General features: G+C 38.3%; 1 protein-coding gene and 1 long non-coding RNA gene across 11 annotated transcripts in view; one reads left to right on the top strand and one right to left on the bottom strand.

The window, feature by feature from the left end:
• Positions 1 to 6,241: 6,241 nt before the first annotated feature.
• Positions 6,242 to 15,231, bottom strand: part of polb (polymerase (DNA directed), beta) — a 95,758-nt gene continuing 86,768 nt past the window's right edge. The window contains exons 15-16 of one of the 6 annotated variants that reach the window (XR_014211349.1): positions 6,638 to 6,767; positions 6,242 to 6,603 (exon numbers count right to left, since the gene is read on the bottom strand). The gene's annotated coding sequence lies outside the window, so the exon portion shown is untranslated. Of the gene's footprint in view, positions 6,768 to 15,231 lie in introns of all 6 variants that reach the window. The other 5 variants (XR_014211350.1, XR_014211351.1, XR_014211352.1 and 2 more) reach the window with 5 other exon arrangements.
• The window catches only part of LOC309513198, a 35,085-nt gene continuing 29,839 nt past the window's right edge, over positions 9,986 to 15,231 (top strand). For 4 of the 5 annotated variants that reach the window (XR_014211358.1, XR_014211359.1, XR_014211360.1 and 1 more), the window contains exon 1: positions 9,986 to 11,518. This is a non-coding gene — a long non-coding RNA (uncharacterized lncRNA). The remainder of the gene's footprint in view (positions 11,519 to 15,231) is intronic. The other variant, XR_014211357.1, reaches the window with a different exon arrangement.

Here is a 15,231-nt window from a genome sequence, read left to right as displayed (position 1 = left end):
AATTCCAACATTACAAAACTGAATTCCCAAAATAATGACGAGTTCAAGAAGTGGCCCACTAGCGTAGCCAGAGAAGAGTATCTGGGTGTGCATAAGAAAAACTGGCTGTGCCACATTAATTGTCAGAACATGTCATTTCTGTGTGAAAGTGTGTGTTACGTCATCAGCTTTCGACCACAGTAAGTTCATGGCAGAGGTATGTGCAGATGATCGGTTCATTTCTGTGTTTACTGATGTTAGCGATCAGTTGAAGCAATAGTTTATGAACTATTAACTGATGTAAGCAAGTGCTGTGGTGATCAGATGTCCCATTAATGCACTGTGAACTAACATGAACAGCTGTATTTTTATTAACTAACATTAACAAAGATTAACAAACACAGCAACACATGTATTGCTCATGGTTAGTTAATACATTAACTAATGTTAACTAATGAACCTTATTGTAAAGTGTTACCAATGTATATTCAACATGCATTCCCTCATGTTTTGTGGTGTATTGTCAACTCAAGGTGTTTAGTGTGACAGGACAATGTTGTGAAGCATTCATTTTACTTAGCCTAGTAAAACAGGCAAATCCTCTCTAATGAAATAATAAAAGCTAAAGACACCAAAGAGTAAAAAACTGTATTAGCCTATAGACGAGCATAGGTTATTCGCTCAATGTTTGCTCTGCTGTGTCACCCTATTTATCTGAATGCCTGTAATCAATCAGGTAAAACAGCTCAGACGATTTATATTACACGTTTGTATTGTTGCAGTTAATGCTCAACGTTGAAACTTTAAAACAATCCATTAAATGAGTTGCGATTTGAGGAGCGAGCACTAATATTTTCAGTTCCTTATCAGTCGGTCATGTTCTACATAGTCGTCGACGGATTGGGATCACGCTTAGGGGCACCTTTAAATGTACAACATTTTCTGGCGGGGGAGCATGCCCTCGAACCCCCCTAGAGGGACAGAGGTCCACCCAACATAGTTTTACAAAATCCTATGCAAGAATGATCATTTATGAACTTTACCCCGGCATAGTACAACAAAGTTCCTTTTAAGTCAGTAAAACTAATGCCAAATTAAAATGTCCTTGGACAAACTACATTTGTCCTGCCTAACGGGGGGTCTACAAGACATTGTGCCTAGGGGCCTCTGGTTCTCAATCCGGCCCTTCTGCAGAGACCTCCCTTTGAACCACTGCAGTCAGCTGAGTTATGCTGGGAACACACCAAAAGATAATCGGGCTGATTTTGGGCCGATTTCCCCCCTTTCTATGTCCTGATTATCTTGATGGTTCTACAGATTATCTTATGAGATTTTCCCTTGGTGTGAGGTGTGTTAAGAGTGACTGAATCATAAATATTCAACATGTTTAATATTTACGATCAGAAATCCTGATGTGTGGGGGGAACCCGAGGACAAACGCGCGCACGCTCTGGAGATTATCACGTGAAACGAAACAATATCCAATCAGAAAGCGAGATGATGGAAGACGGAAGCATAACAAACGCAGTCATGGCGCAGCACGAAGTGAAATTGATGTGGACAGCAGAGATGGAGGATCAGCTTGTTGATTTGTGGCAACAGCACAAATGTTTATACAACGTCGTGTAAAACCTTTCCAAACACTATCATCGCAATTTCTTCCTGCATATCGTCCGCCATGCGTATTCTGAGGTCTCGTGAGATGTCCTGTGTTCACAGTCGAGACTCTGGTTGAAAATCTGTTGGTGTGTGGTGTGCTGTCTGTGTCACATCATGGCACACCACACACTATAGGAGCAAAACGGTTAAATCTAGGAGTTTTTGTCCTCATGTTTGTGGTCTATCACATTTTGAAAATCTTATAAGATGTAAAAAATCTTTTGGTGTGTACCCAGCATTAAAGATCCTGTCTCTAAAGACAGCGCTCCTGACTGCTCTGGCTTCCATCAATAGGGTAGGGGACCTGCAAGCATTTTCGGTCGATGAATCGTGTCTAGAATTCGGGCCGGCCTACTCTCACGTTGTCCTGAGACCCCGGCCTGGATACGTGCCTTAGGTTCCTACCACTCCCTTCAGGGATCAGGTAGTGACCCTGCAAACACTGCCTTCGGAGGAGGCAGACCCAGCCCTGGCTTTGCTCTGTCCCGTCCGCTCTTTGCGGTTGTACCTGGACAGAACGCAAAGCCTCAGGACAGCGTTGCTAACACAATGCTAAATCATAAATCAGATGTATGTGCAATAACATTACGTTGTCCAGCAATCGAATTAAATAGAACATTGGGATTAATTTGTCGTACTGATGAGGTCTAATATATGTTGTTAGTGGTGAGAATTTTCACGTGAATAAATACATAGATCCGACCATTTTAAGTGTGTATTTAAATGGTCCAGTGGCAGAACTTTTGCCAAGTGTGTCAGAGGTTCTGGGTTCTTATCCGCACTCGTATAGACCTTATGTAGCTCCGCCTCTTTTCAGCGCTGCGCTCGTTGTCTTTTGACTTCCGGTCTGTATTTTCACAGCGATCTTGCGTATTTATGAATGAACGGCTCGTTTTAAAATCTTCCCGGTCGACTGACATTTGTTAAGACATCTGCTTTAAACATTACAATCCTCATGATAACTTTTGTTAACTTTATATTAAGTAAATCCACTTCAAAAGCTAATTACTCCTGGACAGCAATGCCATAGAAATATACAGAGCGACCGCAAAAACGGAAGTTCAAAGACAATATTCTAAAGATTGTTTCTCTGGCGCATAAGGTCTATAGGCCTATGTCACACTTCCTGCTTCCGGAATGCGGAGTAGGGATTCAGAACTTCCGGTCAACAGTATTTCTCGATAAGGATTTCAATTATCAGCCATAATGTCTAAACCATCCGAGGTAGACTGACCACGAGCTATGAGGTTGTGAAACGAAGGTTTTTGCTCCTGTAAAAGCTATAAGTTCGTATGAAATCAACCTTGTTTTAAGAAAAACATGTTTTATCCACGATCTTATGAAAAAAAAACTACACTACCCACAATCCTAAGCGTAGCAGCAACATCTGCTGATTGGTCCAACTCGCTGTTACCATAGAAACGTTGACCTTACTGGCGAACGGCTAGAGCTATAACAACAATGGCAGGCTACACCCGAACTTGTACCCTTTCCTCAGTTTTGACGTTTCCACTTGAGAGTTTTCATTTACCATCCGAACCACATCGTCATATGTGACTTCAGGCAGGTTGCGGAGAGATTTGGTCCAGCGGTATCTATCGGACTCCGCCATTGTAAACAGCTAACCGGAAGAGCCGTATCCCTGCTAAAAGACGTACTTCCGGTCTTCAAATTTTTCGTGACATAGGCCTATATATATTTTTTTTTTTATCAAAGCCGATTATGTTTATCAGTGGTTGTATATCAGGCAGGGACACGTTTGTGTGCATTTTGTTTTGTAATTTCACCGGAACAAATAGAGAGTCTCCACAACGGATTGAAGCGCGCGTCCGAGTGAAGACTGTGTGCGAGCCACAAGAGAACACAGTATCCGCGACACTGATCACAGCGGCAACGAGCACTTTGATCACTTGATGTTAGAAACAACACATTTCAGCGCTAGATCGCCTCTTATTTAACAAACGAACTAAATGAATGCTCTGCTAGTTAACTGGAGATGTTTTATTTGTATTGGTACGTTCGTGCCTCGAGATGTTTCAAAAGTGGTGGGGACAATATCGACCTTAGCAAAAAGTGGTGGGGATATTTCCCACCCGTCCCACCCGCAAATTACGCCTATGCCTCAATCTCATTTCAACATTCCTCCTGCCCTTCTTCTGGAGAATTGACTACATCAGAATCCACCCCTTTCAATAGTAAAAAAGCTCTTAAGAAGTGTTTCTAAACAAATCATGTGTCAAGGTAACAAATCTCCCAAATCTCTGGTATTTCAACCATACGTGGAACATTCTTAGACTTGTTCAATATAATAAGGTTTGTGTGTGCTCTTTTACTGTCATATGATGGTCACACACATCTTAAAGATACAATTTCTTCCACACAGTCATTAGTTTTGCAATTCAGTTTAATGTTGCAAATGTTGTCAAGTGAGTTGTGGTGGTGTTGTAATGTAGAACAGGTGAAGTCAGTTACACATTTACATTATAGTTTTGGTCAAACACGTCTGAAGTGTCACAGACACTGAGTCAATCATCATATAATTGCCACATAAAATGATTTTACCTGGAAATTATTTTCCTTTTTTGTTTTAAAAATTGTGGGTTCAGTACATTTGAAGGAAGTTAATAGTTTAATTCAGCAAAGATGCATTAAATTTATTAAAAGTGACAGTAAAGACATTTATAATGTGACAAAAGATTATATTTCTAATTAAAGCTGTCCTTTTCCACTTTCAATTCTTCAAAGAACCCTGAACATTTGTATCACAGTTTCCAAAAACATATTAAACCTATAAATGTCTGCTTCTCTCTCAACATATTTGTTGACCTCTTCAAGTCTGGTTAAAGGGGTCATATAATGGTACATGCACTTTTACAAGTTGATTGTACTGAAATGTGTGTTGGCAGTGCCTGTACACAACCATCATCCACCATCTTGTGACGTCCCAAAATCGACGCCCCTCCCACGATTGTTGATTGACAGCAGCGTTTCAACACAGACCCGCCCTCGCTATGAGTGAGCTGTCAATCATAGTCCGCATTGTTGATACGCTGGAGCAGAATGGCTTCTGAGCGATTGTGGTGTTCTGGGTGTAATAAGGAACACAGCATCATTTTGATGTTCCTAAATCCGAACCGCTGAAGACGCAGTGGCTGAGTTTGTTTTCGAAGGGAATATTCCCCACGATCAACGTCAATGCTTTCATGTTTGCGCGAATCATTTCACACACCAGACTGCTTTATAAACGAGGGTCAGTAAAGCTGGTTTTGCTAAGAAGCTGCTCCTGAAAAAAGGATCGGTACCAACTATTCGTGTTCCTGCTGCATCTCCAGAAGAAGAAGTGAGTGTAACGTTTTATTAACCTTTATATTAATATTTATATTAATCTTTGCAAATCACTAGAACGCTTCACGATGAATGCGGCTGTTTACACTCAGGTATTACGGCATGTATTTGACCAGGTAAAATGAGTGTTTTCTTACAATAGCCTACTAATGAGAATTTTTAATTAAAGTATATTACAACATTTTTATTTAGACCCTAAAGAATCATATTAGCTTGTACAAAAATGGCATTATATGACTCCTTGAAAAATAAATGTTGCTGCCGCTAGGGTGTGTCTAGATTTCTAGGCTACTACTGCACCCTTTGACCAAGATCAGACTGGCGAGGCTGTGTCCGTGAAGTCCACGTAAACCCGGGGCGTGTGACTCTGTGCGGCATCGGGTCCCTTAATGAATGAATAATAGGGATACTCAGAATAATCAAAGATCTAAATTAATTCATAATCAATATTTATGACTATTTTCTAATCAGAAACACGATCTAAATTTGATTATCATTTGAAATTGGAGTCAGATTAAGCGCAGAGCTAAAGTAATATTTAAACTAAATTCCAATAAATTAAGTGAACTTCACTGGAGCGCTGAACAGACATACAGGCATTATCCCTTCGCCCGGGCCGTTGGACTCCGTCGTTGGGCCAATGGCTGGTCTTTACAGTCGTAAATATTCACTCAGTGGATATATCCCATTTACAATTTTAAAATGAACTTCTTTAACTTTAGGAGGTAAAGGGAATTTTAAATATTTGGTTCTAAGTATGTGTACTGACACTTTGCCTCGTGTGTTTTTTGACCTACCTAAAGCTACCGTTTGCTTTCATTTCATGGTAAAATTTTAATTATAAAATTAATAAATAGACCAAATTGCAGAAACTGCCCATTTTAATATCAGTGTCAGGTAAGAGTAAGATACTTGCCTAGATGTCTCTGCTCACTTATGTGGGTTTATTATACCAATAACATGACATTTTTTCAAACCTGCTCACTGACAAACTATTCATGACTATTCATGAACTGTAACTCATTGCACTAGAAGAGGTACCAGAAATACAAACTGGTTATTGTTACTGCATCACAAAAGCTTGAATGACAGGACCACATACACGTCAGGTATGAGCCCGATCAGTGTCTGCGATTAAAAACTTTGAGATAATTCTGTTCACTGTATTCTCAGCAAAACATCTGCATATCATCTTATAAGAACACTTGATTATTCAGATGTATTCATTTTGGAAAGAAATCAGAAAACAGACCTGAACTGATGTGTGGGAATTTTAATGCAAAACCCAAATTTCCTCACAATCTTTCGTGTCATGATATGGCAGACTATTATCCTGATAAAAATATCCCAATAACATCACAATGGATCGTTTTCCGACTTTAAATAACACAGACAATCATCATTCATATATTTTCAGTTCGCTTTCTTTCTTTCATACCAGTGTAAAGCATGTTGAAATAAAGACATGTTTCTGAGAGGATGACAATCTAATAGCTATTGTCACAGCATTAATGTCATTTCTCAGTTCACTCAAACTCATTTCTGACCTGGATTTAAAACAATATACATTAAAAAAAGCACCATCGACTACTGTGAAATAGCAGATTTCTGACCTTCAAACTTTAAACACACACACACACACACACACACACACACACACACACACACACACACACACACACACACACACACACACACACACACACACCTTTCCCTAAATATCTCTTCTACTATTAAAATGCACTAGTAGAATAGTTGAACATCACACACACACACAGTTTTGTCTCTCATGGTTTCACTCGCTGCGTTCCTTTGGTTCCTTGTATTTCCACTGGATGTAGTCAAAGATGTCCTTCTCACTGTCCACCAGCAGAGGCTCTCCAGCCACACCTGTGTGAAACAGAGGTCATGTGACTTCAGGTTCTACAGATATAATCTCCATCATAGGATAGAACGAGTCACCAGATGAACAAAGTAAAGCAGCAGCAAGTAAACTAGACGTTTGGATGTACAGACATGCCTTGTCCAAATACACACACTTGTGTTCTTGACCACTTGAAGTAAGTGTGCAAGACTGTCCCATGTCCTAAAAATGGCAAAGTGCAGTGCCCTTAATGCACACTAAACCCACACTATCTCCAATACCGCTTCAGAGTGGTATTCAAGGCTAAGCGTTTTATTTTATTTATAGTTAAAAATGTTGTGATTCTGTTGTGTTTTTTAGTTTTTTTTTTTAATAAATAAGTCTAATATGTTTTATTAATTAGTTTGAGTAATTTTAATACTTCAAGTTAAACTGAATAGAAATTAGTGTGTGTGTTTCTCTCACCAGTGACGCCCAGTGGACGGATGGTGTACTCGTTGAGCGTGAAGCCCTTCTCCAGCGCGTGAGTCCTCATGTTCTTGTTGAATATGTCACTGCCGGTGTTCAGCGTGTGTTGACGTGAACCATGGACATCATTGAAAATGTATGCACTGGGATTTTGTTGGGATTCACTTTATTAATCAGAGATTGCTGAGGGGTGTTTATACATATCTGGGACATTTCTGGACATTTCTTAATGTTTCTTAATGACAGAGGTTAGGTAGGCTACAGAGCAGCCTATACACATCGTTGAACTAGGCTGGAGGCGTAAATTCAACAGCACAGTTTTTCAGCACTTGTCAATCTCACCATTTAACCCAATGAGCATGTTATACAAAACTCTCAGACATTGACATTGCCTATTCATTGCCTTTTCATCCTTATTCATAGTGTGAATTCAGGACACACTTGTATCCTTTATAAAAAAATATTTTTATATAAATATTATTTTTTTTCTTCTGAAAATCTGATGACATATTTTGCACACAGGTAAAGGTGCTCAATATCAGTAATTTCTGAAAATAAAATACAAAAGTAAAAAAAAGTGTTTTGGAAAATAGCTCTTAATTTGATTATCATAAAAAATGTGTTTTCTATACAGAGATATCGACATCGGTAAATATTGGTATCGGCCATAACAGCAATATTAATATCGTTTATCGTATCGGCCACAATTTTCACATCGGTGCATCACTAAAAAACACACACAAAAACTCTTTTTTTCAGGATTCACTGATGAATAAAAAAAGTTAAAAAGAACAGCATTTATTAAAAATAGAAATATTTTCTAACAATATAAATCTTTACTATCACTTTATTTTAATCAATTTAACACAACTTTGCTGAATAAAAGTATTAATTTCTTTGCAAAGAAATTTCCTGACCCCAACCTTTGACATGTAGTGTATATTATTACAAAAGATTTCTATTTTAAATAAATGCTGCTCTTTTTATATAATACATTTTTTATTCATCAAAGAATCCGGTAAAAAGTATCACAGGTTATAGAAAAATATATATTAGCACAGCTATTTCCAACATTAATCATCAAATCATCATATTAGAGTGATTTCTGAAGGATCATGTGACACTGAAGACTGGAGTAATCACAGGATCACAGGATATAAATTAGAGTTTAAAGTATATTAAAATAGAAAACCATAATTTTAAATTGTATTAATATTTTAATAATATTATATAAATAAATACACTTTTATTATACATTTACAGTATATACGCATGTAATAATATTTTATAACTTATTTTAGAATGTTATTGCTCAATTATTATATAAGCACTATATACTCTATACTCTATATAGTGAGAATATTGAGCTCATACTCGAGGAGGGAAAAATTTATTCAGAGACACAAACTGAGCAATAATATGCAATTTGCTGCAGATGCTGATACAGTATTTATATGGCATAAAAGTACGATGAAATTCTGATTCTTGTAAATCAATGAGATCTTTATAACAGTATTAAGATACTGACATAAAATATTTATCAGTATCTGCCAATAATATGTCTTAGTAAGATGATATTTAATATAATGTAATGCAATGATGATTGAGAGATGAACAAATAAACCTTCCTCAAAAGCCTGATGATCATATTTGATACTCATATTTGAATATGATTGTTCACTAATCTTATATTGAATCTGTACTTTGCTATACATCGAAAATCATTGAATGTCATTGTCAATGTAAGATTATGGGCATTAAGCAGAGCGGGTTATCAAACATTTCTGAACGGTTTGTTTTACAGAAAGCTAGATCTACTCTTGCAGATTCATCTCATCCGCTGTCCCGTGATTTTAACATGATTCCTAATGCTTTGGCTTTTAAACTTATAAGATGTCAGAATGTTGTTGTGCTGTTTCTGTTGTTTACTGTGTGTTTTGTACATGTTTACAAATTTTATGCTGCACCAAAAATTACTCTTTGGGCTTATAATAAACTTTGAACTTGAACTTGGATAATTAAATAAACTAAGTGTTCATCTTGAAATATTATAACAATACAGAAGGTATTCTTATGTTTACCTTCTTCATACAAATCAGTGCAGATTTCACAGCAGAAAGACACATGAACCACGAGCTGAAGGAGCAGGTTTTATTATTTGGTTGGATAAAATAAGCTTTTTTGAACCATTGCTGACCCTCAGGGACTTCTGAAGACAGTAATTTGTGTGTCGCCAAAAGAGAAGCGGAAGTAACAGTTCCTTCTATAAGTCCCATAGAAAGCACAGTACCCCACAATGCAGTTCCAGTAGCCCCATTGCCTCTTCTCAAGTTCCTATAAAGAAAGACACAGTATTAATGTTCCACAAACTCACATCAACAAAAAACACTCAATCTCCACCATCAAGCTCCTGACCAAAAAAACCCAGCACATTTACACAATACTGAAACAACTGCATTTCACTGAGACATTCCAGTCTCACAGTACAACTCTAGAGAACCAACCTTTACAATGTAGCGAGCGATGTCCCAGTGTCTTTCATACAGATTGAAAGCCAGAGAAGTGACCTGAAGAACCTCCTGCTGTAACTCATAACTCATGTCTGCTTTATGGATCTTAATCTCTGGCTTCCCCATGATTGATGTGCTGCCGGAAGCACCGACTCTGTTTTAATGAGCAAATGCACAATAATTAAACAGGACAGAATCTGGAGATATACATTTTTTGTGATGGTCCAACAACTCTTCAAGACCTGCTGCCATTTATGTGAAGGAATTACTGGCCCATAAAACTATTATAAGATGCAACCAAACTTTAGTATGACGAGTTGGAATTGTGGAGTTTTATTAACAAAGTTTGGGGTCGGTAAGATTTTTTCATTTGTTTGGAAGAAGTGAGGGTTCCCACGCTCCTTGAAAGTATTTCAGACACATGGATTCAAGGCTGGGAAAGTCTTGTGAAAACAAAGATAGGTCTTTGAAAGTGCTTGAATTAAACTTGAACTAAATTTTGTTCGAGTAGAATGGTGCAATTACAAAAATTGGCCTTTATGCCGAAGCCAGAAGGAAACAGCGCTACTGATGGTGGAGGCAGGAGAAAAGCGTCATGAGCGGATGGATGGTGATCACGTGCAGACAGCCTACATGATGAACACGGGAGAAGCATGGAGATATTTAACTAGCTCAGTGCCAGGAAGAGCAAATTCAATTATGTTTGGTTCATAAAAATGGCTAATCAAAGTTCCAACGAATAATGCCTAAAATATGTTACAGTGTTTATAAGCGCAGCGCTGCTTTGTTTACAGAGGAAACCAATACAGTATATTTCTGCTGTTCCAAAAACATAAGTGTTCTTAACCCTTTCATGCATGAATTATGAGAACCTCAGTCAGGATTTTTTTCCTATGTGTTTTTATTGCTCTTAGGGCATGAAAAACAAGAATTGATTTTTATTTTATTTTTTTTTACAAATTTTTCAAAGAGATCTTCAGATGTCCACTTGAGTGGACAGCATGCGGTTATGGTTTAAACTTAAGATATACTATATTAAATATAAGACAATAATCAAACAGATAAAGTATGTGAATTTAACAAACTAATCAATAAAGTTATATCAAATCATGTGAAAACTATAAAATATATACAACAAATATAAATGCAAAATATTGCAAAGGCTTCATACAACTTCATACAAGTTGCACTTTGCGTATCTTTGATATCAGAACATGAGGACGTGATTCCATCAGAATTTTCTACAGTCTGTCAAGGTACAACTGTGGAAACCACTCAGATGCTCCCTCCAGTGCACCAGAGTATGGAGATTTACCCTTATTAGCTGATAATTCTGATTATGTTCAAGATGGACATGCACATTTCTATCATAGCCGTCCTCTGAGAAAACCTAGCGATACGTTTTTTTTCAATCTCATCTGAAATGATCAGTGTTGGGGGTAACGCATTACAAGTAACATGCATAACGCATTCAGATTACTTTTTTGATGTTACAAGTAAAGTAATGTGTTACAAGTAACATGCATTACCTAATCAGATTACTTTTTGATCTAACAAGTAATTAACTACAAGTAATGTGCATTACCTAATCAGATTACTTTTTGATGTTATGAGTAAGGAAACGCATTACAAGTAACATGCATTACGTAATCAGATTACTTTTTGATGTTATGAGTAAAGAAACGCATTACAAGTAACATGCATGGCTTCCGGTTGGGCCTCGGAGAGATGTAGACGTGTCTAACTGAGCTCTCCCACATGAACCTTAAAATTCGTTAACAAGACACTTTTTTTTCACAGTTTGAAGCCATACAGAGACTGTGTGCATTGGTAAAATGTGAGAATTTCTGTTTTTATTCTGTTAATCGAGTTGAGCCGCTTATAAATATGCCGGACCTGAGGAAGGCTGCTAAAGCTAGCGAACCAGCAGAAAGCACGAGCTCGGGGCAGTCAGCTATATTGCAAGCAATAAATTCATTGAGAAACGAACTGCTGGCGAAAATGGATGAGAAAGCAGAGATGCAAAATGAAGAAATACGCAAGCAAATCAGTGGTTTGAGAGACGAGCTGAAGGGTGCAATCGATCAGGCTAACGTCAAAGCTAACGCGCTAGAGGAGCGCACCGCAGGCTTGGAAACTGCAGCTAACACTCACTCGGATGCTATCGCTAATCTGGAGCAGCAGGTGGCTGAACTGAAAAAAGAGGTGGTGAGTTTGGCGGCAAAGGCTGAGGATTTGGAAGCGAGATCACGGAGATGTAATTTACGCATCTTTGGGGTTAAAGAAGGACGAGAGGCAGGTGTTTCAGCGAGCACCTTCGTTGCAAACCTTTTACAAAAAGTGATGGGCCTGGACGAACCGCCCGTTATTGATAGGGTTCACCGTACTTTGCAGCAAGCCCCGGGAGACGGGCAGCCACCGAGAGCTTTGGTCGTCAAGTGCCACTACTATCAAGAGAAGGAAAGCATTCTACGAAAGGCTGTTACATCTCCAAAACTTGTATCTGAAAATGGCGACACTATCAGAGTGTTCCCTGATTACACGCAGAATGTGGCGCGACGGAGAGCGGCTTTCGGGCAGGTGAGACAGTTATTACGGCAATGCGAGGGAGTAAAATACGGGCTGTTGTATCCTGCAAAACTGAGGATTACGACTCGGGACGGCCAACAGAAGAGCTTTACTGACCCAGAGAAGGCGGTTACCTTCGTCAGGGGACTTATGAGTGATTAATATGGGAGTTTGTTCGGCTACATACCTTGGTATATTTGGTGGGAGTATTGCAGTGAACCAATTGTTGTTGGGGATCAATATCGCTGCAGTGTAATGCCATGGGACATTGGATCAGTTCAGTGACATTGGACAGTGTACTGATGGCTAGTTGCATATGCGGACTGAGGCATACATTTTTTGTATTTTATTTTTTCATGTTTCATTCAGAACTGTCTTCTAATATGTAGGAAACGAGTATGGATAATTTGACTGTTTTAAAGTAGGCCTATTATTATAATATATCTATTCATTTTATTATTTATTTTCAATTTTTCTTTATATACAATAATTCATATATGTCTGCTTGGTTTTTCATGTTTCACTTAGAATCGTTTTCTAACATATGCAGAAATCAAAGTACTGATAACTTGATTTATTTTATTTATTTTATTTTCTTTCTTCTCTCTTCCATGTACACAGGGATATTGAGTAATGGTTCTAATTAGTCTTGTTAATGTTATAGATGTTCAGCTAAATGGTTATTATAAGGTTTGTGTGGGGCCTCAGCTCCACTCGGTAAGTTTTATTTTCTTCTTTCTATGAAACTTCATAGTGGCTTGGGAGGTTGGGGGGGGGGTGCAGTCTCTCATTTGGGGAGGGACCAGCAGGGGTCTGTGTTGTTAATGGGTGATTTAAAAGTTTTCTTTTTACTTTGCACAGTCTGCTCTTTTTATGTCTTTGTACTTTTGTTCCTTTCCCCTTTACCTTCTTTTTCTTTCTCAGAGTTGAAGATGAGTTTTCACAATAGCACTGAGTTGGACTTTATCAGCCATGGGTTCTGCAGATGGAATGAATAGACTTGCGACTAAATTTGTGAGCTGGAACGTGAGGGGACTCAATCATCCTGTAAAGCGAAGTAAGGTGTTTTCACATTTAAACAAATTGAAAGCAGAGATAATTTTCCTACAGGAAACACACCTTCGTACAACAGACATTCCTAAATTAAAGAGAGGATGCGTATCACAGGTTTACCACTCTGAATTAAATTCTAAATTTCGCGGTACAGCCATCTTGATTGGCAAAAATGTACAATTTATACAAACCAGTGTTATTAGTGATAAATGCGGGCGTTTTGTGATTGTCCAGGGCAGACTTTATAACGTGCCGGTGGTCCTGGTTAGTGTGTATGCTCCAAATTGGGATAACCCAGACTTTTTTAAAGAACTGTTTGGCCGTATACCAGAGCTGGGCACACATCATCTGATTCTGGGAGGAGACTTTAATACGGTTCTTAAACCTTCTTTAGACCGTTCCAAAGTATTTACAGCCCCTCCTTCCCCCTCTAAATCTGCAACTATTATAAATGCTTTTTGCGGTTCTAGTGGTGTAGTAGATCCATGGAGATTTAAGAATCCTACGTCAAAGGAGTTTTCCTTCTTCTCCGCTGTTCATCAAACATACTCAAGAATAGATTTCTTTTTGCTGGATCAAAAAATGCTTTCATCAATTAAGTCTTGCAGTTATGAAAGCATTGTTATCTCTGACCACTCTCCGGTCACTATGGAGCTTTGGCTCCAGGTTAGAAGGCCAATTCAATGTAATTGGCGATTTAATACATCTTTGTTGTCTGATGAAACATTTGTAGACTTTATTTCAACACAGATTGATTTCTTTATTGAAACTAATCAGCTGCCAGACACCGATATTCTAATACTTTGGGAAACTCTTAAAGCATATATTAGGGGTCAAATAATAGAATACACTGCTCGTCTTAATAGAAGCAGGTCTAGACGTTACAATGAGTTGATCAATCTAATCCACGATGTTGACCAGCAACACTCCTCGGCCCCTACAGCTGACCTCCGCAAAAAAAGAATAGCATTACAAACTGAATTTGATCTTCTTGCCTCTACGGAAGCAGGAGAGAAATTTCTGAAATCTAGACAAAACTTTTACGAATATGGAGAGCGGGCAAGTAGGTTACTCTCTCACCAGCTGCGTCAATATTCTGCTGCCAATTTTATTACAAAAATACAAACTGCGGATGGAGAAGTTAAGCTTGACCCCAAAGATATTAATGAGCAATTCAGATTATTTTATTCATCCTTATATTCTTCAGACAATCCTAGTGACCATGTATTTCTTGACAATGTAACTCTCCCGACCATAGCTGAGGAGGATAAGGCCATCCTTGAGCAGCCGATATTTGAAACTGAGATTAGTCAAGCAATTAGGTCAATGAAAAATAGAAAGGCACCAGGCCCAGATGGGTATCCAATTGAGTTTTATAAGGCTTTTGCCTCCAAGTTGATACCTTTATTGTGCCTCGTCTACAATGAATCACTCAAACAAGAGAAGCTGCCTATATCTATGACCCAAGCCACAATATCTGTGCTTCCCAAAAAAGACAAAGACCCCACTAAATGCGAGTCTTATCGCCCGATCAGCCTACTCACATGTGATTATAAAATACTTACAAAGATTCTCTCCTTAAGATTGGAATCTATAGTACCAAAAATTGTGCATCCTGACCAGACAGGCTTTGTAAAGGGCAGGCAGTCTTTTCACAATTTACGTCGCCTCTTTAACATAATATATTCTAAACATTCGATTCACTCGCCAGAAATAGTGATTTCACTAGACGCGCATAAAGCTTTCGATCGAATTGAGTATGGACACCTTTTCAAAACTCTAAGC

This window comes from Leuciscus leuciscus (genome assembly GCF_965113295.1).
Source record: "Leuciscus leuciscus genome assembly, chromosome: 13".
In the NCBI taxonomy this organism is placed as follows: domain Eukaryota; kingdom Metazoa; phylum Chordata; class Actinopteri; order Cypriniformes; family Leuciscidae; genus Leuciscus; species Leuciscus leuciscus.
Note: the sequence above shows the minus strand (reverse complement) of the source record. Positions and strands in the feature narration are given on the sequence as shown.